The sequence below is a fragment of the Canis aureus genome, chromosome 9 (assembly GCF_053574225.1).
Source record: "Canis aureus isolate CA01 chromosome 9, VMU_Caureus_v.1.0, whole genome shotgun sequence".
Taxonomy (NCBI): domain Eukaryota; kingdom Metazoa; phylum Chordata; class Mammalia; order Carnivora; family Canidae; genus Canis; species Canis aureus.
The window spans coordinates 13,461,407-13,486,839 of NC_135619.1; the positions used below are offsets into that span (position 1 = coordinate 13,461,407).

The following is a 25,433-nucleotide window of genomic DNA, read 5'->3' on the forward strand; positions in this document are numbered from 1 at the left end:
CGCCCCCACCCCGTATGCTTGTTCTGTTTCTTAAATTCCTCATATGAGTGAGATCATACCGTATTTGTTTCTCTATTTCGCTTAGCATAATACACTCTATTTCCATCCACATCATTGCAAATGGCAACATTTCATTCTTTTTATGGCTGAGTAATATTGCATTGTATATATGTGTGTTTACTACTTATTGTTTATCCATTCATCAGTCAGTGGACACTTGGGCTATTTCCATAATCTGGTTATTGTAGATAATGCTGCTATAAACATCAGGTGCATATATCCCTTCAAATCTGTATTTTTGTATCCTTTGGATAAATACCTTGTAGTGCAACTGCTGAATCACAGGGTAGTTTATTTTTAACTTTTTGAGAAACCTCCATACTGTTTTCCAGAGTGGCTGCACCAGTTTGCATTCCCACCAACAGTGCGTGAGGGTTACTCTCTCTCCATATCCTCACCAGCACCTGTTGTTTCTTGTGTCGTTGATTTTACCTATTCATTCTTGATAGTCTTTTGTTGTTCATTAATCTTTGCAACTGTATCCATTATGTCTTTAAATATTTTTAACACAGCTGCCTATATTCTGTAACTGACAAATTGCCAACAACTTAAGTCTATGGGAATCCAAATCTGCTGTTTTTCTGTTCTCATTCATAATGGCTTCCTTTCCAATGTGCAGAATGATTTTGATTGTGACATAATTGCTTAATCTGCAAACTGAATTGTTGAAGATTTCCTCCAGAAACATTGGCTTCTGCTTCTGCTCACTTTGGGCATCCCAGGTTCAATTTCCTCAACTGGCCTCCAGGCCAAGGCCCAGCGTCTTGGTAGCAGTGTGGCTGTTGACATCTACTTTCAGGTAAAATCTACCTCATGCTTCCATTGCCCTCTGATGTACTGGTTGTTGTATTTGTGAGAAGGGGGTCCTTGGAGTCCTCCATTGTCTCTTATGAAACCAGAGATGCCTCAAATAGCATGTCCTAGAGAGCCACACTAGCAGAAGCAGAGATCTCATTGTGGTGGCTTGTGCTATGTTAACTTGATTTAGCTGAAACTGTTTTCCCCAATCCTCTCCTTCTGTGGTTGTGGGGTTGAGTTGACCAGTAGAAACGTGAATGAGGTTTAAAAGGCAGAAGTGAAGCAATGGTCATTATTCTTTTAAAGACACAGTGACGGAAATATGCAAAGGTACCTTATAGAGTCAAGCTTGTCCTTGCCCTCCTCTGTTCTACATCCAATTCTTCCCTTCTATTGATGCTGTCGACCCACACCTATGACCAGACACATCCGTGGTAGCCAGCTTGCACAGACCTACCTATGCGGTTCCTCCTCACTGGACACACTTGGTTTCTCTAATATCTGGCTGGTGACCCTTCTCCAATGATCTGACTCTCTGCCTGGACCTTCCTTCCCCAGCTCCTTCTCAATTACATAATATATAACTCCTATAAAAATCCCTTATCCCAGGACACATGGGTGACTCAGTGGTTGAGGTCTGCCTTTGGCTCAGGTTGTGATCCTGGGCTGCTGGGATCGAATCCCATGTTGGGCTCCCTGCAGCAGCCTGCTTCTCCCTCTGCCTATGTCTCTGCCTCAATCTGTGTATCTCTCATGAATAAATAAATAAAATCTTTAAAAAAAAATCCCTTATCCCATAGCACTCATACTGTCTCTCCTCTTCTGACTGAACCCTAATATACTCCCATGGCTTTTTAATTTTGCTTAATGAATCATTTAAAAAAAAAGAGACCAGAATGTCTATATGAAGCTTTCATTCAACCAAAAACCTTTACTGTACCCCCTGCCAAATGCTAGGCACCGTTCCAATCTTGAAGAACATTAAAAAGAAATTGCTTTCAGGGAAAAAAAATTCCTAAGAGTCAAAATGTTATGAGATAAATTAATTGACAGAACTCTGCACACACCCAGCTGGGTTTGGCAGAGAAGCTTTTCAAATGAAGTAACCCTTGAGTAGAGTCTTTTAAAAAGTCTCTCAAACTTGAGAAATGTAGAACCTCTTTCTTAAAAAGATTTAATCTGTTTGTGAGTTGTGTATTACAATCCTTCACCACTTTTCTCTGTTGTAACCCAAAATATCCTGTGCTGTGGCAGTCTGTGCTAAATTTCATTTGCAAGTGGTGATTTAGTTTTATCAAAACAATACCAATTGTCATATAAAATTAATGTTTAAAAAATAAAGTCATTAATTCAGAATTAACTGGTTTTATAGTTCTTTATATTTAATGTGTAAATGTTTTGGTTTTATAAGACTAATAATAAATTTATGTCTAATTTTTTATATATACATATTAAAATAACATTATCATATAATTAATTCAAGTCAGCACCATATGCTGTAAAAAAATTTTTATTTTCCTTTAGAGGAAATCTACATTGCTCAGGCTTAAGAAACATGAGAAGTCATGCTTCACTACTCTCCCTCACTATCCTAACCCTCCTCCCTCAAGAGACAAATAATCAGTAATTCATGCTGTTTGAACATCCTGAACATTTCTTTTCTTTATGTTTGTTATCTCTACCTGAGACGAGTCCCTTCAATAGTCTGTCATCACAGGATCTATAGGATCAGACACAAGTTCCTTCATATGAGGTCTCTGCACTGTGTTCTGATCTTCACTTGGTACAAGTGTGTCATTATACATCACCTGCTGCTGTTCTTTTCTCATATGCGCATGTGTATGCGCATTCTTATAAGTGTATGACCCCTGGGGTGCCAGGGTGGCTCAGTCAGTTAAGCAAGCTGACTCTTGATCTCAGCTCAGGTCTTGATCTCAGGGTTATGCGTTTAGGTCCAAAGTTGGGTTCCGCACCGGGTATGGAGCCTACTTTATAAATAAATAAATAAATAAATAAATAAATAAATAAATAAATAAATTTAAATATACAGATGTAAAAAAATAGATGCATGACCCTAACACAACCATCATGAACACAAATGTGTACATGGGCACTGAAATATGATAGTAGAACTAAGGTGTATAAAGGAATCAGCCTAATGATATAGAATATGTTTATATTACATTTGTTAAAACTATCATTGAAATAAAAAACAACAAAAAAAATTCTCACAGATAACTCCTAAACAATCCCCTCTCCCCTGCTGAGTAGATGCATAGTGCAGTAGCTCTCAACTACATCCATGAATAAGGAGTTCTCAGTTAAAAATTAAAGCTTTAATAGCCAATAAAACTGCCTACTAAGGCAATTATTAAGGATGATTCAACCCAAAATTAAGAGAATTAACTCAAGAAACTGTATAGGTAAAGATGAGGTATTATTAAAACAGGATGAAATGTATTAATTTTACAGTCTTGACAATAATTATCAGGAGTTCTAATAACTCAGACAATACATTCAAATAGTCTGCCTTTCCCCATTTTCTTCCAGAATTCTTCAACTTATTAGCCTAACTAATTGCTTCAGAATACCATTGTTGTTCCCACCTGCTGCTAATAGAAATAACTCCTGCAGAACTATGAACATTTAGGTGACTTGCTTCCTTAAAGGAAAATGCTAAATGTCTTGGTGGTTTGATAATTTTGGATTGAAGTTGCTGACCTAGATAGATTCATTCATTCACCTATTTGTCAAATATTTATCAAGCAACAAGAACATGCCAGAAACCATATGGCACTGGGGACCCAGTAGCAAACAAAGTCCCTGACTTCAGAATGTGTACATTCAATGGTGACAGGGGGCTTAATAAATAAGTAAATAGCATAAATTCCAATATAATAAGTATTGTAGAAAAAAAATAGCCGGGATAAGGAAAGCCACTGGAGGTAGCTAGTTTTCATAGTTAATCCCAGATATATTCAGATAAATAGGGAGCTCTTCCTCTTTGCATCCAGGAGTCTATATTAAAGATTTCTGACTCCCCCTCCTAACTTCCATCCAGATGTTAAGAGTCTGAGGCTCAGGCTGAGCATCTGACCTATTTGTTCCTCTTTATACCACATGGGAATGGTTAACAATGCCACTCCCCCTGCTTGTGCTCATACTCTTTTTCTTTCTCAAATAAATAAAATCATTAAAAAAAATAATTTGTAACTGTGTAGCGATGGATGTTACCTAGACTTATTGTGGTGATTATTTTGAAATATATACATATATGGAATCATTTTATTGTATACTGTAAACTATTATGTTTTATGTCAATTATAGCTCAATAAAAAATACATAAAATAAAAAGCTCCTGACTATGAGGTCCCAATCAATACTGGTTGAGATTTGGAGATTCAGCCTGAAGGATTAGCTAAAAGAAGTCTGAGTGTTATGAGATATTCAGGTCTAACATCTCTGACCCTGGCAACTCAAGGTCTTTCCAGGACACCGACAAACTCCCATGGTGTAGTAGATACCATGTGGCCAACATAAATTCCTAAAATTCTTGTAGTGGAATGTTCCCAGGTTCTAGCAGTTCATAAACTGTTGAGTTCCTCTGACTTATAGTACTACACTTCCTCGAAACCCTTATTAAGAATAGGGGCTGGGGTATCCAACTGGCTCAGTCAGTAGAACATACGGCTCTTGATCTCGGGGTCATGAGTCTGAGCCCCACATTGAGCATAGAGCTTACTTTAAAAAAGAAAAAGGAGGGGCGCCTGGGTGGTTCAGTCAGTTAGGCATCTGCCTTCAGCTCAGGTCATGATCCCAGGATCCTGGGATCGAGCCCCACATCAGGCTTCCTGCTCAGCAGGGAGTCTGCTTCTCCCTCTGCCCTTCACCTCCCTCATGCTCTCTCTATCTCTCTCTCTCAAATAAATAAATAAAACCTTTAAAAATAATAATAATAAAGAAAAATAAAAAATAAAAAGGAGTAGTGGCTAAACTCAAAGGCTAATTAAGAAATCTAATAAGAGGGCAGCCCGGGTGGCTCAGCGGTTAAGCACTGCCTTCAGCCCAGGGCCTGATCCTGGAGACCCGGGATCAAATCCCACATTGGGCTCCCTCCATGGAGCATGCTTCTCCCTCTGCCTGTCTCTGTCTCTGTCTCTCTCTCTCTCTCTCATTAATAAATAAAATCTTAAAAAAGAAAAAAAAGAAATCTAATAAGACTGGGACTAATAGTTAAGAAACTTATATCTGAAATAGAGTTTCTCAAAGTGTAATCTCCAAACCAGCAACATCAGCATTTTCTGAGAATTTGTTAAAAATGCAAATTATAAGGCCCTGTCCCCCACACACTGAGTCAGAAATTATGGGACAAGGCCCAGCAACTGGTATTTAGCAAGACTTCCAGATAATTCTGATGCATATTAAAGTTTAAGAACCACTGATCAGAGGTACCCTAAGATGATATCATCAATATTATGAAGAAGCAGCCTAGGAGTATACAATCTGTTCAGACAACACACCTAAAACTTCCAAGAACATGGCAAGCTGATGGAGAAAGTAAATCATTAGACTCTTCTTTGTTTGTTTGTTTGTTTGTTTCTTTTCTAAGAATTGGGTGCCAGTAACATATGGAACCAGTTAAGTCCTCTGGTCTAAGTAGCTGGCCAGAATTTGGATCCAGATCTGGACAGAAGGCAGAGGCGTTTGCAGAGGCCAGAGAAGCAATCATAAGAAGAAGAAAAAAGTTCCAGAACACGAGCAGATTTTAATATTTTATGGTAGAATTGGCCATTCTCATGCTCCACCCCATACCATGCCACACTGAAAACATACCCATCTGCTTTAAGCTCAGTCCCACCCTGCCCATAAATTATTTTTTTGCCCCCCAAATATGGCACACATTTAAAAAGACGTCACTGGAGTTTATGGATCTGTTGGGGGGGGGGGTGCAAATGCAAGGGCCATTAATTGTATTCACATCTGTGGCCTTCCCCATTCTAGAACACTTTAGGCTTTCAGTAATGCATTCTGTATTGAATGCCAAGGAAGAAAGCCTCCTTTTGTCCCTCTTTATGTAGTGATTTCCATAAGCTCTCAGACTCTAGCAGCACATGAAATTTGGTCCCTTAGTATTTTGTTGATAAAAATAGGAAAGGGGTGCCTAGCTGACTCAGTGGGTGGAACATGTGACTCTTGATCTCAGGGTTGTGAGTTGGAACCCCATGTTGGGCAAAGACATTACTTGAAAGAAAGAGAAAGAAAGAGAGAGAGAGAAGAAAGAGTATCCTCTAAGATAAACATCATTACTAACTAAAAGAGAATGGGGAAAAAAAAGAGAGAATAGATGTTGCACTTGGTAGAGAAATTTAGATCTTATAATCAAATATACCTATAGCTCCAGTTTCAGAACCCTGGACTTAGCTATGAGAAAAGTCCCTTTCTTGGCTAATTTCAAAGGTTAATGAAGGTTAGTACAGCCTCAGGCATCTATGAATTCAAATGGCAGGCAAATGGTAAAGACAGTGAAGTGCACCTTTGGTACCCCAGGCCCGCTTCCCCCTGTCTCTCTGTAACCCTCTGTCACCTCCAGGTAAACCTTCTTCACCACCCACATCCAATCAGTCAAATTACTCCACCATCACAATGTCTCTCACCCATCACTTTGACCCAAATATCTAAGGCTGTGTAAAAACAGCATTGTCAGATTTCATAAATGTGCAATGATGACTCAAACTGAAAAGAGACATTTTGTCACAAGGGAAACAGAGCTTGTCAAAGAAATTCGTATTAAAATCAGATAGCCCTCAAATTATAGGTTAGAGAGCTTTATTTTTAGAGATAAGTTTTAGGCTTTGTACTATTTCTCAAAAACTAAATTTAAATAAGTGACCCTTCATTTTAAAAACCAGGAATAGTATTTTACTGTTATGAATCCATTAAAATTTATATTTGTCAATAATTAAGATAATTTCTGGGTATTGGAGAATTTTAGTTTTTAGACTCTGTTCTCCTTACACTTGAAATTGAATAGCACTTCACTGTTTTGCCCTGTAAAAACACTTCATTCTTTGGGATGCCTGAAGTAAATCAATAAACATGTCTTTTATGTTCATATACCAGTCACTTAATAGTTGGTAAAACTGAATGCACTGCCTTCGTGCCACCTTCAGTAAAGTCAATATCCTCCTTGTCGCTCTCAACATTGCCTAAATAGATATTTTTGAATAGGCTGCTGCTAAGAGTCAAGTTCCCAAGTATTCTTTGAACTTTCCTCTTCCTTCATCTCTACTTTTTTTTTTTCCTCTTTGTGTTTCTCCCTGACAACAAAAGGTCTAAGGAAAATAAGCCAAGGGTGAAAATATTTACAGGCTGTGATTCAGAGAGTTTCCATCTGGGACATCTACTTGAAGGAAAGTGTGAGATTCAGGACTTTTCATTTACTAGCATTCTCCCTTGTACCGGGTATGGGAGGTCTCCTTGGTGTTCTCTTCTTTATCACCTTGCTGGTGGCCTGTCACACTGCTCTGTGTAGCAACCTCCAGGCCACCCCAGGAGGAAGAGAATGATCAGCTTATGAGGACAGGCAGGAACAACATGCCCCAATAGTCCTGCCAGGAAAAGCAGACCACAGCACAACCCGCTTTGGCTCTCCCCTTTCCCTCTGAATTACACCATCAGATAATATTTACAGGGAAGGAGTAAAGCCCCTCTGATGGAACTCAGTTGATGTACCCTGTCCTAGAAGGGGAAACACTTACACTGAGACCCAGTGAGAGTCAGGCCTCCCCTCAGGGGGCACCCCAGCCTAGAGGGAGGATGTACAGGGAATAGCCAGTGCTCTGCATTTTTAGTAACTGGTAGCTTTCCATCAGACCACAGGAGGCTCTCGCAAAGCACCCAGGGGGGTTCAACCCAGGATGCTGGGAAAGTAACATTACAATTCAGCAGTTAAAAGGGACATCAGCGTAACTTTGGGGAAGGAAAGACTCCTTTATAGAAAAAAGAGAGGAAGCTACAAAGACAACAAGAAGAAAACAAAAGACTAGGAGGAAAAGTTCTGCAGACCTGGCAGGAAAACTATAAAACTTAGAACTATAGAAGAATAGAAAAAGTAAACCATATACAAGATAAGAGATAGCTCTGACTTCTTAAAAGAGAAGGCTAAAAAGTGGATGAGTGTTTTAAGTCGTTGAGAACCATTTTATAACTCATTCAAAAAGCAAGAGGGCAAGGGTAAACAATGAAAGGGTTAGAGGGTTACATAGGGAAAAGAACCTACTGACAGCACGGGTTGATGAACAACAAAATGAGTTATAGAGTAGTTGTGTAATTTAATTATTTAGAAAAACATAAAAAGTGAATTCTAAAAATCTTCATCATCTAGCACCTACCATTCCCCTAGCACTTTACAGTTACTGCCCTGGCTACTTTGTAAGGCTGTTACAATTAAATAATACACCTGGACCACACTGATATTGAGCACTTTTGTTTCTTTCCATTCAGTCAGGTTTGTTGAATGAATGCTCCCCGTTCTCAACTATTTTAAAAATGGCATCTAGTCTAACCCCCAGGACAATCCTGTGAGGTTAGGAGGAAACATAAAGGTGTTTATCTTTTATCCTAAGGCCCATGGAAGCCAAAGGTGTAGTTCTAGGTCACAGAGGTAGCCACTAAGACGGTGTGAAGCATAAACTCCCTGTAAAAGCACTTTTGAAAGATTTTAGTGCTAGTTCCCACTTCGAGAAATTCATTCACAATATGCTCTATTATAATAACGGTGGGGAGAAAAAGAAACAGAAGAACTCCTTGATCTAGTTCATTTACTTGGAAGAATGAGTACATCCTGTGACATCTTCCTAACGTTGGAGAATCTGGGGCACTTGTTATATTTGGGAATATTTGTCCAAGCGTTTTTGTATAACCACTCTCAACCAACAGTGCTAATAAACTAAAATATACTGTGTTGCATTCATTGCCCTGAAACAAAAAGCTGCCTTTTCAACATGACAGTTAACTGCAATGAATGTTTTCTGAATAAATATTTTTGGTTTCCTAAGTCACACAGTCAGCTTTCATATTATGCATCAAAAACAATCTTCCAAGTTTAAAAAAAATCACAACTATTTTGTAAATAAAATGTTAAGCCAACATGAACCTGAGAATCTCTCAAGGATAGACTTAAAAGCAAGGATAGACTAACAATTGATTGTAAATGCATCTGTTATAATTAATAAAGATAATGTCAATGATGGAAATGAAATTTCTTAAACAATAATTAACATCTAGATGATTCAGTTTTTGATTATTTGGGTTGCAAGGTAATGGGAAAGAGCCAAGAAAACCACTGTTAAATAACTATCCAACTACAACAATAGCGCTGAATAAAAATGCAGGAAGAGAAAAGGAAGCAGATGGTGGAGAGAAGGAACGGGCAGGGCTATGGACCAGACATTTAGATTCATTTATTCTACATTAGTTTGCCCAGTAGATAATTTCAATGCAGTCGAAACTGACTCACAAAGAAATTAAGTGACTTGCCCAATATCATAAGTAAAAGTAGAAGCTAAGATTTGATTCCAGACATCTCAAGATTCCAAAGCTTAAATGCCCAGAGTTCATGGGTCTGCACATACTCACCTCTCCCTGCTTACCTCTCTCCCTCCTTGCTCCCACACCCCAGCTTCAGTTACTTCAACAGGACAGATTCTTTCCTCCGCCACAACTACTAACCTGCCTTTTCTTTTGCTTAAGAAACTCTTGTTCCCACTCTATCTTGCTGGTGCTTTCTCAGCATAAAGAGTCACTTCCTCACAAGGTGGTACCCCAATCCAAAATGCGATTCCCCTGGTATATGTCTTTGTAGTACTCAAGTCTATCCCATTTCATTCATCATGTTTTGTAATTATGTATCTGATGCTACCCTCCCCACTAAACTGCAAGTTTTATCAGTGCAGTGATCACATCTGCGTGCTCTTTATTCTCTACTCAGGAACTAGCACTGGGCCCAACACACAGAACGCAGTCAATAAATATTTCTGAGTGAATGAGAAAGTGAGACATGGGAATTGTCCAAAATTATCCATTATCTAAGATGCCCCCTGTTCTAGACTATCCAATACCATTAAGCTAGCCAAGAGCATTTAGAATTTATGGTGGTAGAAGACTTCTTGAGACTGCTGCTGGTGCACCAAAAGGGAATGTTAGCAATGAGAAAAGAGACTGTTGCCCACTTTATCAAAAACGCACTAATCAAAACACATGGGAAAAAGCCCTGGAAACTTTATGGACCTGAAGCCCCTCACCATGCTGGGAAATTAGCATTGTCTGGGGGATTAACAGTCACTCACTGGGCCAAGAAACCGCGGCTTTTCCACATTAGTGTCATAGGCATCATAGTGTGTCTGTTCTGGGTGACCACCAGACAGTCTGATTAAACTACGTGTCTAGTCTCATTACCAACTCTTCAACATTAATTACTACAAACAAATCCAGCCTTACTCTTTTTGAGTTTTATACTCAAAGGCACAGCCTGTCCCTCCAATGATGTTCCTGATCTTTATTCTGGGCTTCACTTACAACAAAATTGGCCTGGGTAACTTCCCGTGGATGAAAAACTAATGCATCCTAGTTAAATAAGGATTGAAGAACCAGTCAAAATACCTTAGTTTTCATTCAGTTCTGTTACCGCCTAATGCACTTGGATGCCAAATAATTTTAACCCCCCACTTAATTATCTTAACTTTTCCATCTATAAAATTATAATCATCACTCTGACAGACTTATAGCTAGTCTGAGGGCCTGTAAGATTCTCAGAGACACCAGGATAACTGACCCTTGCTCTGACTCTGCAACTCTGAGACCAGAAAGATCCTGGACCAGACTGTGCTAGCCTAGGGAGAATAAATAAGTTAAAAGAAGGTGTGGTGCTTGCTTCAGCAGCACATATACTAAAATTGGAATAATTCAGAGATTAGCATGGCCCCTGTGCAAGGATGACATCGAAATTTTGCAAAATGTTCCACATTTTTAAAACTGGGAAGAAAAAAAAGAAGGTATGTTGATGCTTCTTTTATACCAGTCTCTATGGTCATTTTTGTGTAATATCAAGATTGATGATCTGATCATAAGGATCCAGCCGGGCTTGGAAGAAGGAGGGGGTTGCCTATTCTTCAGTGACACTTCCTCCAAGTCCCAATGTGTACCTCACTCATTCAGACTTAATCAAATACAATGATATTGAAGCCCTTTCTGGAAGACTCAGAGGCTTACACACTGCGTCTGTCATTGGAGAATATTGTTTAACTTTTTTATTGTGCAGCACTTTCTTCTACCTGCATTGGTTAGATACACCTTGACTCATTTCCTAGGTAGTCGTTGTGACTGGCCTCTGTATCCGTCAGCACCTACAGTTGATATTTGTCAAAAGGGTAGGCTCAAATATGCTTTGGAAATAGAGAAGGTATTTCACAAATACAAGTGATTGCTGCCAACTGTCTACAAAGATGAATTTTTATCTTGTTTCTTTTCTATAATAAATAGATATCATATGGTATTTGCAATAGGCTTAATTCAGATTCTACTGCTGCTTAGAGGTTTTGTGTCTTTAGAGAAATCACACTCTCTCAGAGCCTGAGTATCTTCATCCGAAAAGTGGAAACTCCATAATATTATTACCTATCTCATAAGGTTGTCATGAGGGCAAAAGACACTGGAAGTACGTAGTGCTGTGCCAATACACTGATGGTGAGGATATTTTAATGTGAAGTCAGTAACCCAAAATTTGAGAGAAGTAAATGAATTTAAAGGCTCTACATCAGAATAATTTATGCTGAAAACAACAGAAAATTGAACTCAAACTGCCTTAAATAGTAATGGGAATTCATTGGCACCTGTACCTAAAAGTCCATAGGAAATGTAAGCCTCAAGCATTACTCACATAAGTTCTGGCTAGACTTCTCTAAAGCTCTACTGACTATGCCTTATTCCATACGTTGCCTCTCCCTCAGGCTGGCATCCCCCACCATTGCAAGATGCCTGCCAGCAGCTATCAGGGCAACATACTTTCCCCTTAAAATCCAGGGAAGAGAGAACATGACATCTCACAATGAACAAGAATCTCAGCTTTGGAGACCCTTGAACTAGCCATTGTGGAGAGGTGAATGCCACCTGGTGTGTAAAACTGAGGAGACTCAGTAGAGTTGTTATACGGGGAGAAAGGTGATATGAATGTCACACAGACAACCACAATTGTAGTAACACAATAAATGCTCAGTGGGTGACAATGCATTCCAAAGTTGTTGTTGTTTTAAGGAAATAAAATAACTGAAAAAACGTTGAATTCTGAGGTTTCTAGGATCCTAATGAGTCAGATGGCAGGGAGAAGGAGGATAGAAGTAGCTGGCAAGGACTCTGCACAACAGAAATCCCAATGTGTAAGCTTGCTCAGGAGGAAGCCTACTGTCCCCTAGGGGCACCCAGAGCTGAGCACCACTGGCTTAAGGACAATTTTCTTTCTTTCTGTCTTTTTCTTTTTCTTTTTCTTTTTCTTTTCTTTTCTTTTCTTCTTTTTCTTTCTTTCTTTCTTTCTTTTCTTTCTTTCTCTTTTAGATTTATTTATTTGAGAGAGAGGGAGAACATGTGCAAAAGTGAGCTAAGAAGGGACAGAGAGAGAAAGAGTCCTTAAGCAGACTCCTTGCTCAGCACAGATGCCCACACAGGACTCAATCCCAGGACCTCAAGATCATGATCTGAATGGAAACCAAGAATTGGAAGCTTAACCAACCAAGCCACCCAGTCACCCCTGCTAGAAAATTTTTATTTATTTTATTTTATTTTATTTTATTTTATTTTTTATTTTTATTTTTTTACCTTACTGGAAAAATTTTAAATGAAAGTTCCTCAAATTACTCTTCCATAGGAAATCCACAACACTTCCATCTACCACTGGAAAGGCAAAAACACTTGACACAAATGCTATCTCTGCTTAGAAAAATAGTAAAAGCCCCAGGACAGATCTCTTAAGATGATTTCCTTTTGCCTGAATAAAGCATTTTTTGGGTCTTGGGTTCATTTGATTGTAAAGAACTGAAATCACTCAAAGGACTCAAAGGCATAAAGGGAATTTCTTGAATGAATACCAAGTATCTCCCAGCCAGGAAGTACAACTGGCCTCAAAAAGGAATAGGGGCCCCTGGTGTTCTCAGGCTCTGGATTAGCCATTTCTGGGCTAGTTCATCATTGGTACTTTGGTGTTCAGTCATCGAAATGGACTTTATTTATCCTTTGAGCCATGGGGAAAGAGTAAGACAATGAAGAAACTGTGAGCTGCCCCTCACCCCCACACCCATTTGCCTCTTCTACTCAACCTATACAGCTATACAGAGACCTCGGCCAGCAGTAACCTGGTCCTCACTGATTCTCTCTGAAGCAGAAATTTCCATTTGTATAGGAAGACCCCATATTTATGAGAGTTCAGGCTCCACCTGCCTGATGCCAAATGGGAGATTAATGAAGAAAAATGATTCATCCAGTTGACAAATATGTATTGAATACCCACCGTATGCCAAACCTGGTTCTAGACTCTGGGAATAAACGATGAGTAGGGCAGACCACCCTCCTGCCCAACCAACCTTCCATTCTGGTAGGGAAGACAGGCAAGAAATATGCAAATATATAATGTAATGTCAGGTGCCCTGAGTGCAATGTGGAAAAACGAAACAGGATTGGTGGATAGATTGATGGGTGAAAGGCACCTGGGATGCCCAGTGGCACCAGGGCTCAGGGAACATACTGCATGATTCTGGCATGAACCTGGCACTTTAGTCATTCAGCCAGAGCTCTACTGTGCTAAGGACAGGATACACTGTCATGCCCAGTGCTGCGGGACAAACAAAAGGGCTGGCCCTTTCTTTACTGCAATTGAAGATGTGATTTATTATTATTGTTATTACTGTGACTATTGTTATTACCACTGTTGGCTTTGGCAGTGGAGTTCTCTGTTGTTTCATAATCTGATCCTAAAAGAGGAGTAGCCCTGGTGGCTCAGCGGTTTAGGGCCACCTTCAGCCCAGGGCATGATCCTGGAGACCCTAGATCAAGTCCCATGTCAGGCTCCCTGCATGGAGCCTGCTTCTCCTTCTGCCTGCGTCTCTGCCTCTCTCTCTCTCTCTGTGTGTCTCTCATGAATAAATAAATAAAATCTCTAAAAGAGGCCATTGAAATTCATAGCTCAGAGGATATATGGGAAGCAATGCAATAGAATGGTTTAGAGCAGAGGTCAGTAAACTAAGGCCCACATGCCAAATCCAGCCTACTTTCTGTTTTAATGTCTGTTTTATAAGACTGAGTTTCTTTAGGTTTTGTTTTGTTTTGTTTTTACATTTTTAAGTGGCTGGGGAAAAATAGAAGTAAATGAAATATTTTATGTGATATGTGCAAATTATGTGAAATTCAAATTTTAGTGTCCATAAAGTTTTGCTGGAACACACACACACATACACACACAAAGGAATAGGGGCCCCTGAATGGCTCAGTTGGTGGAGCATGTGACTTCTGATCTCAAGGCTGGAGTTTGAGCACTGTTCTGGGTATAAAGATTGCTTAAAGATATTTTTTTTTTTAAAGGAGGGGGTAAATGAATTCATTTGACCAGGAAGTAAATGCCCATTTGTTTTACTCTTCTGTCACAACTGACTTGCGTGGCTTAACTTGCCCATAGGTCAGCCTTAGCTTTATATATTCCTTATTTGAGAGCCACTAGTGCAATGCTAAGTGGTTCCTATAAGCCAGTTTCAAACTTCTGGGAAAAAGAGCCCACTGTTACATCTAAGCTCAGGTGTCTGTCCTTGCCCAAACAACAGGGTCATCCAGTAAGGTCTGAAGCATACCTAGGAGGGGTTTTATCATTGGGCTTTGAGAAGGGGAGTGAGCAGGAAGGTCAAAAAGACCAGTATGTATATGTTAGACATGTCATTCCTTTCATCTTCTATCAAAGTGCAGTCAGTGCTACATGATTTCATAAAAACATCAGAAACAAGTAGAGAAACACAGATTAAGTATAGGCAACTAATCTCTCAGCTTGGCCCTATTCTATCTTTGTATGTACCTTTCATACAGCAAAATTTCTTAGTGCTGCATTTTTCTCACCTGCCCAATAAAAATAATCATATTTGTTCTTATAACTAATAGGATTACAGAGAGAATAAAGAAATAATAGATGTGAAAATGCATTAAAACATTAAAATGATGTTATTTATACTCTGCCCACTATAAAGCATCTCCTCTGAATTCCAACTCAAACCCACTGTTTCTAAGAAAATACTGACAAGTTCAAGGATTATTTGTTAAATCAGCCATTTTGTGTTAATCCCCCTAGGAGACACACAGTTTATGTCTTCCACGTAAGTGTGTGGTTCAGTGTTTTCTGGTTACATGGTTACATAGCATACATATTCTGCAGATATGTGGGAAGAGAGCAGAATAGATTATAGAAAGGCAGAAAAGTAAAAAACAAAAGCAAAAAATAGCAACAAAGTAAAAACAATAAAGAAACTTCACCCCCCAAAACAAAAATAGATATGGGAATAACAGTCTGCAGTGATATTGTTCCTTTTCCACTAAAAACAAAAAAGAATGGAAATAGGCTGCAAATGAGGAATTAATATTCAGTATGAGAAAAATTCTCGAAAATGAGAGCTGCTAAGCTTTCCCTATGAACAACAGCATGGGATTTCTCCCTCTCATGCAGGGGATGATGCATTCTTTGACTGCAGAATTTCTTGCATTCATCTTTGTTTCCCCAGGAGCCAGCATGGCACCTGCCGCTGTAGGCGCGGAGTCCATATTGTTGAGGACATGAATGTTCAGAGATAGAGAAGGAGCCATTCTTGGCTCTTCTTTGATCTTGATTCAGCAAACAATCCAATTATTTAAAAAATTAGTAAGATGAAGCAATGTACATTCTAAGTGGCTATGATATTAAGGAATTAATAATTCTTTAGGTATGATAATCCTAATGTGTTTATATCTAAAAAGAGAGTCCTTATCTTAGAGAAAGATCTTTAAAAATCAAAGATTATCTTTAATTGGGATTTAATTGGAATTTCTTCAAAAGAAACAGGGTAAGGACATGAAAGAAACAAAAATGGCCATACACTGATCATTGTTCAAGGTGAGTAATAGATAAAAGTGTTCACTATAGTATTGTGTCTGCCTTTTGCACATGTTTGAAATTTTCCATAACAAGCATCTTTTTAAAAAAGGAAAGAAATGTAAAACATAAAATGCAACTCATGGACTTAAGGTATAATCTGAATTAGCTTTGGTCATGCAACAGCTTCTATTACAATTATAACACTGTCAATCTTAAATAGCTCAATCTAAAAACAGCTAAAACTTGCTTTTCTTCTGTTATCCACAAAAATGATTTTCAGTACCAATTAAATTTCAAATAATTGTGGCTTTTCAGGGTAATATAAAGCTCAGCAAATCTCATTACTATGTGTGTCATACTTAGTGCAGTATTCCTATTAAAGATGTTCTTTAGTGTAAAATGTTGGCTAAGAAATTTAAATAAAATCTTATTTTAAAATTTCTAAAGATATTGGCCAAATATTCAATCATGCCTTCTGATTTCAAAGATTGAAGAAATTGTCAAATGGAAGCATTTCTCTATATTCTTTAAAACACTTGTTTTTGTTTTTGTTTTTATAGGATTTGCATTTATTTATTAATTTAGTTTATTTATTCATTCATGAGACACACAGAGATAGAGGCAGAGACACAGGCAGAGGGAGAAGCAGGCTCCATGCAGGGAGCCCAGTGCGGGACCTGATATGGGAACCCCGGGATCACACTCTGAGCTGAAGGTCGACGCTCAACTCCTGAGCCACCCAAGTGCCCCCAAAACTGGTGTTATTGAAGACAATGGCCTTTATATTGCCTACAGCTCTTTACATATGTTCCAAATCAGCATTTTTTTTATAACTCAGTTCCAGGAAAAAAAATTATGTTCTGAGGAGGATAAATCCTTTTAATCATTCAACAAATTGTATAATATATATGTATGTGTGTATGTGTGTGTGTATATATGTGTGTGTGTGTATATATATATATATATACACACACATTTTTTTTGTCTAGCTTTCCAGGAAACTCAAAACTAAATTCAAGTATCTCTGCTCTTTCTATGTGTCCCCTTTCCTTTTAACATGGCTTAATTTTTTTTATGAGTCACTTATTATAAAACTGTATCCTTTAGAATTAGTAATAACTTAAGTCACTGATGCGGATTTTATCTACATTTTAGCACCTTTCAAATCAGTATGCATCTTAAAATCAGTATAGTTTTCCCAGAAGCAGTTTTTTCTTATTTAAAATTACATTAATAATGATGAGTCATATTTTATTACAGCCCAGATTTGAAAATATTAAAATGTCTTCGACAATTATTCTGTAACATGAAAATATTATCATAGCAGAACAGTAAAAACTAGGGGTGGAATTAAGTCTTATTAAATACTTCAAGTCATATATGCCATATTTCAAAGAGCTGTCTCTCATGCCTGACTTTTTAAAATTAATGTGTAATAAAGGAAAGGAAGATGGCAGCAGAGTAGAAGGACCTTATGCTCACCTTATCCCATGAATACAACTAGATAACCATCAAATAATCCTAAGCACCCCAGAAATTGACCGAAATTCCACAACTAAAGGTAGAGAAGAGACCACATCAAAGAAGGTAGGAAGTATGGAGACATGATTTGGAAGAGAAGCACATCCTGGCCGCTGCTGTAGAGAGAAAGCCATTGTTGCAGAGAGGTATGAAAAATAGACTAGCACACAGGGGAGTGCTATGGGGATGACTCCCCATAGCAATTGGCTTGGAAAGCAAGAGTGGCTGAATTTCATGAGTTCTTGCAAGCAGCAAGGCTTAAAGCCTCAAGTTCTAAAGGTCAATGGCCTTGACTCTGGGAGATCCTGAAGGTATTGGGGCTGATCTTAGAGAGAAGACAGGCAAACAGCCTGCAGACATACCCTGTGGAAACAGCAATCTGAAGAGTGCCTAGAGCACACAGTGGAGAGGTTATTTGCTCTTTAAAAAAAAAATTATTTATGTATTTGAGAGAGCCAGCAAGAGAGAGCATGAGCTCTCTCATGGAGGGGTGCAGGGAAAGGGAGAAGCAGGCTCCCCAATGAGCAGGGTGCCCAATGTGGGGCTTGATACCAGGACCCTGAGATCATGACCTGAGCCAAAGGTAGTTAATGACTGAGCCACCCAGGTGCCCCAATTTGTTCTTCTTGAGGCATGTTCCAGAGAGGCAGCATTCATAGAGAGACCCCTCTGGGACAAAGGAACTGATCAGTGCCATTTCCCTCACCATCCCTCAACATAAGCACAGGGTCACCTGTAGGAACAAGTGCAGCACCAACACTCACTACCTAATTTGCTTACACCAAGACCTGACCTCTATGCTCTGGTGGAACTGCCCCTCCCGGTCATTCTTGCCTCAGTCCCAGCACACCAGGCCTTTTCCCCCAGACCACCAGCACAAACCCCCTGTCCAAACCCATGTCTCCCTGTAGGGGAGCTTTGCAGAGTCTCAGTTCTGGCAGCGGTGGCAAAAGGCCTCATTTCACAAGCAGACCAGAGTTAAAATGCACTGCATTCAGGCTAGGGACCAAACACTGACTACAACAGGCAAAGAGAGCCTCTGCAGATGATTCACCTAAAGGATAAAGCAGCCAGGACACAATAGCAGAGTGCACACAGCACACACTGGAGACACTCCAGGAAGCACTAGGCCCTGGGGAATAGGAGACACTATACTGCAGGGCACTACAGGATCTCTTCTTCATAAACCCCGCCCTCAATAACAAGATATATAGTTACTTTCCTAAAACACGGAAACAGGCACGGAGACTTAGACAAAATGAGAAGACAGAAGAATTTTTCCCAAATTAAAGGACAAGGCCACAGCCAAAGATGTAAATGAAACAGATATAAGCAATATGGCTGTTGAAGAACTTAAAAGCAACGATAATAAGTATACTCACTGACTTGAGAGATGAGTGGAGGGTATCAGTAAGACTATTAACACAGAGATAAGGAATAACATAGCAGAGATAAAGGGCTCAATAAGTGAAGTGAGAAACACTCTTGATGGAATGAACAGTGGAAGAAACAGGAATGAATTAATGACCTAGAAGACAGAGTAATAGAAAGTAATCAAGCTTACCAAAAGACAGAGAAAACAATTACGCAACATGAGAATAGACTTAGGGAACTCAGTGACCCCATACATACTCCAAATGTAGTAACATTCATATTAAAGGAGTCCAAGAAGAAGAAAGAGAAAAGGGGGCAGAGAATTTATTTGAAGAAATAATAGCTGAAAACTTCCCTAATCTGGGGAAGGAAACACATATGCAGATCCAGGAGTCACAGAAAATTCCCATTAAAATCAACAAAAGCAGAGCCACACCATGACGTATTGTAATTAAAATGGCAAAATATAGTGACAAAAAAATTATTAAAAGTAGCCAAAAGAAGACAGTTACATATAAAGGAAATCCCATAAGCCTATCAGCAGATTTTTCAGCAGAAACTTTCCAAGCCAGAAAGGAGTGCCATGATATATTCAAAGGGCTGAATGAGAAAAACTTGCAGCCAAGAATACTCTATCCAGTAAGGCTATCATGCAAAAAGGATAGATAAAGAGTTTTGCAGACAAACAAACACTAAAAGAGTTCATAACCACTAAACCAGCACTACAAGAAATACTAAAGAGGACACTTGGAGTGGAAAAGAAAGATAAAAAATGACAGGTGGGAAAGATAAAAAATGAAGGTGGGAAACACAGAGCAGTAAAAATTAATATTTCTGTAAAAAAAAATCAGTCAAAGAACTCCTAAAATAAAAGGATTTAAATATGATACCATATACTAAAACATGGGAAGAAGTAAACAATGGGTTCAAACTTCAACAACCATCAATTTAACATAGACTGCTATATGTAGAAGATGTTATACACAAACCTAATGGTTACCACAAATCAAAAGCTGCTACTGTGAAAGAATAAAGAGAAAGAAGCCCAAATATATCACTAAAGAAAACCAGAAAACCATGAAAGATAAAAAGACAAGAAAGGATCAGAGAAGAACTACAAAAACAGCGACAAAACAAGTAATAAAATGGCAATAAATATATACCTGTCAGTAATTACACTGAATGTAAATGGATAAACACTCCAATCAAAAGACACAGGGTGACAGAATGAATAAAAAACCAAGATGCACCTATATGCTGCCTACAGGAGCCTCATTTCAGTCTTAAAGACACCTGCAGATCCAATGTGAGGGGATGGAGAAACATCATGCAAATGGATGTCAAAAGAAAGCTGGAGTAGCAGTACTTACATCAGACAAACTGGACTTTAAAACAAAGATTATAGGGGATTCCCGGGTGGCTCAGTGGTTTAGCCCAGGGCGTGATCCTGGAGTCCTGGGATCGAGTCCCGCATCAGGCTTCCTGCATGGAGCCTGCTTCTCCCTCTGCCTGTGTCTCTGCCCCCCTGCCTCTCTCTCTCTCAATGTCTCTCATGAATAAATAAATAAAATCTTAAAAAATAAAAATAAAAGAATAAAACAAAAACTGTAATGAGACACAGAAGGGCATTACATCATAATAAAGAGGATAAACCAGGCAGCCCCGGTGGTGCAGCAGTTTAGCACCGCCTGCAGCCCAGGGTGTGATCCTGGAGGCCCAGGATCAAGTCCCACTTCAGGCTCCCTGCATGGAGCCTGCTTCTCCCTCTGCCTGTGTCTTTGCCTCTCTCTCTCTCTCTCTCTGTGTGTGTGTCTCTCATGAATAAATAAATAAAATCTTAAAAAAAAAGAGGTTAAACCAACAAGAAGATGTAACAATTATAAATATTTGTGTATTCAATGCATCCAAATACATAAAACAGTTAACAAATATAAAGGAACTAATTAATAATAATAATACAATAATAGTAGGGTATTTTAATATCCACCCACACTTAACATTAATGGACAGATCATCCAAACAGAAAATCAGCAGGAAACAATGCCTTTGAGTGGCAAACTGGACCAAATGAATTTAAAAGATATGTTCAAAACATTCCACGCTAAAATAGCAGAATACACATTCTTTCAAGTGCACATGGAACATTCTCCAGAAATGATCACCCATTAGGCCACAAAACAAAAGCCTCAAAAAAATTAAAAGATCAAATTTAAAAGATCATTCATCTTTTCTGAACACAATGCTATGAAACTAGAAGTTTCAACCATAAGACAAAATCTGGAAAGACTACAAATACTTGCTACCAAACAATGAACATATCAGTCAGGATATAACAGAAAAAATAAAGAAGTACATTGAAACAAATGAAAACATAATGGTCCAAAACCTTTGAGATGAAGCAAAAGTGATTCTAAGAAGAAAGTTTATAGCAATACAGGCTTACTGCAAGAAGCAAGAAAAATCTCAAACAACCTAATGGTACATCTAAAAGACCTAGAAAAAAAAAAAAAGAGACTAAAGACAGTAGAAAGAAGGAAATAATAAGGATTAGAGCAGAAATAAATGATACAGAAAATTTAAACAATAATATAACGGATCAGTGAAATTAGGAACTGGTTCTTAGAAAAAAATCAATAATATTGATAAGCCTCTAGGGAGATTCATCAAGAAAAAAGAGAAAGGACCTAAATTTTTAAAAATCACAAATGAGGGAGGAGAAATAGCAGCCAACACAAGAGAAAAACAAACAATTATGAGAGAATATTATGAAAAATTACATGCCAACAAATTAGACCATTTGGAAGAAAAGGATAAATTTCTAGAAACATATAAACTACCAAAACTGAAACAGGAAGAAACGGAAATTTTGAACAGACTGATAACCAGCAAATAAATTGAATCAGTAATCAAAAATCTCCTAACAAACAAAAGTCAAGGGCCAGATGGCTTCACAGGTGAATTCTACCAAACATTTAAAGAAAAGTTAATACCTATTCTTCTCAAACTATTCCAAAAAATAAAAATGGAAGGAAAACTTCCAAACTCATTCTATGAAGCCAGAATTACTCTGATTCCAAAACCAAAGACTCCACTAAAAAAGAGAACTACAGGCCACTATCTCTGATAAACATGGATGCAAAAATTCTCAACAAAATACTAGCAAATGGAATCCTATAGTACATTAAAAGAATCATTCACCATGATTTATTCCTGGGCTGCAAGGGTGGTTCAATATTCACAAATCAGTCAATTTGATACACAACATTAATAAAAGAAAGGATAAAAAACATATGATCCTCTCAATAGATGAAGAAAAAGCACTTAACAAAGAAAAATATTCATTCATGATAAAAACCCTCAACAAAGTAAGGACAGAGAGAACACACTTCAGCAAAATAAAGATGATATGTGAAAAAAAACACAGCTAATATCATCCTCAATGGGAAAAAACAGAGCTTTTCCTCTATGGTCAGGAATAAGACAGGAATGTCCACTCTCAGCACTGTTATTCAGCATAGTACTAGAAGTCCTATCCTCAGCAGTCAGATAACAAAAAAGAAATAAAGACATCCAAATAAGCAAGGAAGAAGTCAAACTTTCACTATTTGCAGATAACATGATACTTTACGTAGAAAACCCAAAGATGCCACTAAAAAATTCGTAGAGCTGATACACAATTTAAGTCACAGGATACAAAATGAATGTACAGAAATCTGTTGCATTCTATACACTAATAATGAAGCAGCAGAAGGAGAAATCAAGGACTCCGTCCTATTTACAACTGCGCCAAAAATCATAAAATACCTAGGAATAAGCCTAACCAAAGAGGTAAAAGATCTGTATTCTGAAAACTATAAAGCACTGATGAAAGAAATTGAAGATGACACAAAGAAATGGAAAAACTCCATCCTCATGGATTGGAAGAACAAATATTGTGAAAATGTCTATACCACCCAAAGCAATCTACACATTTAATGCAATCCCACCAAAATACTACTATCATTTTTCACAGAACTAGAACAAACAATCCTAAAATTTATATGGAACCACAAAACCCCAAATAGCCACAGCAATCTTGAAAAAGAAAAACTGGAGGCATCACAATTCCAGACTTCAAGTTATATTACAAAGCTGTACTGATCAAAACAGTATAGTACTGGAACAAAAAATAGAAACATAGATCTATGGAACAGAATAATAGAAAAGTCCAGAAATAAACCCACAACTGTATGGTCAACTAATCTTTGGCAAAGCAGGAAAGAATATCCAATGGGAAAAAGTCTCTTCAACAAATGTTGTTAGGAAAACTGGACAGCAACAAACAAAAGAATAAAACTGGACTACTTTCTTTTGCCACACACAAAAATAAATTCAAAATGGATAAAAGACCTAAATACAAGACCTGAAACCATAAAAATCCTAGAAGAGAACACAGGCAGTAACCTCCTGACATTAGCCATAGCAACTTTTTCTAGATAGGTCTCATGAGGCAAGGGAAACAAAAGCAAAAGTAAACCATTGGGACTACATTACAATAAAAAGTTTCTGCATAGTGAAGGAAATAATTAACAAAACTAAAAGGCAATCAATGGAATGGCAGAAGATATTTGCAAATGATATTGTCAGTAAGGGGTCAGTATCCAAAATTTATTTTAAAAACTTCTACAACTCAACACAAAAAACTCACATTTAATCCAATTTAAAAATGGGCAGAAGACATGAACAGACTTTCTCCAAGGAAGACATACAGATGGCCAACAGACACATGAAAAGATGCTCAACATCACTCATCAACAGGGAAATTCAAATTAAAAATACAATGAGATATTATCTCACATCTATCACAATGGCTAAAATTAATAACACAAGAAACAAATGTTGGCAAGGATGTGGAGGAAGGTGAACCCTCACACGTTGTTGATGGGAATGCAAACTGGTGCAGCCATTTTGAAAAACAGTATGAAGGTTCCTCAAAAAGTTAAAAATAGAACTACACTATGATCCAACAATCATAGTACGAAGTATTTACCCAAAAGATACAAAAACACTAATTTGAAGGTATATATGCAACCCTATGTTTATGGCAGCATTGTTTACAATAGCCAAATTATGGAAAGAGCCCAAATGTCCATAAACTGATGAATAGATAAAAAAGATGTATATATATATATATATGGCAATATATATAATACACACACACACAATAGAATATCACTCAACCATCAAAAAGAATAAAATATTGCCATTGGTATTGACGTGGATGGAGCTAGAGAGTATAATGCTAAGCAAAATAAGTCAAACAGAGAAAGACAGATACCCTATGATTTCACTCATATGTGGCATTTAAGAAAGAAAACAAAGGAGCAAAGGGATAAAGAGAGAGAGAGAGACAAACCAAGATATAGGCTCAACTCTAGAGAACAAACTAATGGTTCCCAGAGGGGAGATCAGAGGGGATGGGTGAAATAGGTAACAGAGATTAAGGAGTGCACTTGTGATGAGCACTAGTTGATTAAATAAAAACTTTTTTTTAGAGTATATAATCCTACCAAAAATAAATAAATAAATACTTACCAAGCTAAAAAATAAATAACATAAAAACTAATGTGTAATTAAAGAATTGGCTTTTGCTGTATATGATTATTTGGAAGTATTTTGGTTTTAGCTTATACTCTTAGTTCCAGTAGAAAATATTATGTGAACTTCACATTTTATCAACAGTGTCAGTGTATAATTCCCCAGAACCACATGTAGAGAGATTTTATTTCAGATCTAATAGGTGAACAAGTCATTGGATCAATGATTTCAAATAACCATTACTGTCACTATCATTTGACCACTCCACTGGAAATCAACCACATCTCCTGGGAAAAGAGTAGAATGAATAAGCCCACTGTATGTATATGATAAAATGGACCTCTGGAGGAAAATGTTTGGGATCATCACTAATGTTCATCTATCATCTTAAAAGCTCACTGAATCATATTAGGCTTTTACTTTTTATGTTTAACCTGAATGTTAAGAATATGAGCAAAATCTGTTATATTTGTGTTTGGAATACATAGAAATATGTTATAATTATCTTGTTATGCTAACCTATAGGTTATGTGCTTCTCTTGGATGTACCAATTTCATAGCAGATCTTAGAAGTCACACACCAGCCACTCCTACTCAGAGATTTATTTCTTCTTTTTCCGTATTTTTCTAGCCTTCGTCACTTTCATCACCTTCTGGCTTTCCTTGTGGCTTTATTTGGCTATTATGAGGGAAAACACAGTATACCTGGTGGTTAAGGGCACGGGCTTTAGAGAACTAGATTCGAACCCTGGCTCTCTATGCTCCGTGTGATTTGGGGCATGTCTTATAATCAGTCTGGACATAAGTATCTTCATTTATAAAATTAGGATGATATCCACCTTGCAGGTATGTTGCAAAAATTCTTATGGGGAAATGTATAAAGAGCTTAACACAGTGCCAGAATTACTGTTATTATTAGCATTTTTATTACACTTTGCCAAGAGCCAAACAG

At 37.9% G+C, this 25,433-nt stretch overlaps 1 non-coding gene across 1 annotated transcript; it reads left to right on the forward strand.

Annotated features, from left to right (window-relative positions):
* Positions 1–10,781: 10,781 nt before the first annotated feature.
* On the forward strand, positions 10,782–10,886 carry LOC144321362 (U6 spliceosomal RNA). The gene has a single exon (XR_013387031.1). It is a non-coding gene; the product is annotated as a U6 spliceosomal RNA (small nuclear RNA).
* Positions 10,887–25,433: the final 14,547 nt, after the last annotated feature.